The following is a 712-nucleotide window of genomic DNA, read 5'->3' on the forward strand; positions in this document are numbered from 1 at the left end:
TGCTGGATCATGGAAAAAGGAAGAGAGTTCCAGAAAAACATCTATTTCTGCTTTATTGACTATGCCAAAGCCTTTGACTGTGTGGATCACGATAAACTGTGGAAAATTCTGAAAGAGATGGGAATACCAGACCACCTGACCTGCCTCTTGAGAAATCTGTATGCAGGTCAGGAAGCAACAGTTAGAACTGGACATGGAACAACAGACTGGTTCCAAATAGGAAAAGGAGTACATCAAGGCTGTATATTGTCACCCTGCTTATTTAACTTTATGCAGAGGACATCATGAGAAACGCTGGGCTGGAAGAAGCACAAGCTGGAATCAAGATTGCTGGGAGAAATATCAGTAACCTCAGATATGCAGATGATACCACCCTTATGGCAGAAAGTGAAGAGGAACTAAAAAGCCTCTTGATGAAAGTGCAAGTGGAGAGTGAAAAAGTTGGCTTAAAGCTCAACATTCAGAAAACGAAGATCATGGCATCTGGTCCCATCACTTCAGGGGAAATAGATGGGAAATCAGAGGAAACAGTGTCAGACCTTATTTTGGGGGGTTCCAAAATAACTTCAGATAATGATTGCAGCCATGAAATTAAAAGACACTTACTCCTTGGAAGGAAAGTTATGACCAACCTAGATAGCATACTGAAAAGCAGAGATATTACTTTGCCAACAAAGGTCCGTCTAGTCAAGGCTATGGTTTTTCCTGTGGT

The sequence above is a fragment of the Bison bison genome, unplaced genomic scaffold (genome assembly GCF_000754665.1).
Source record: "Bison bison bison isolate TAMUID 2011002044 unplaced genomic scaffold, Bison_UMD1.0 scf7180017864195, whole genome shotgun sequence".
NCBI classification, from domain to species: domain Eukaryota; kingdom Metazoa; phylum Chordata; class Mammalia; order Artiodactyla; family Bovidae; genus Bison; species Bison bison.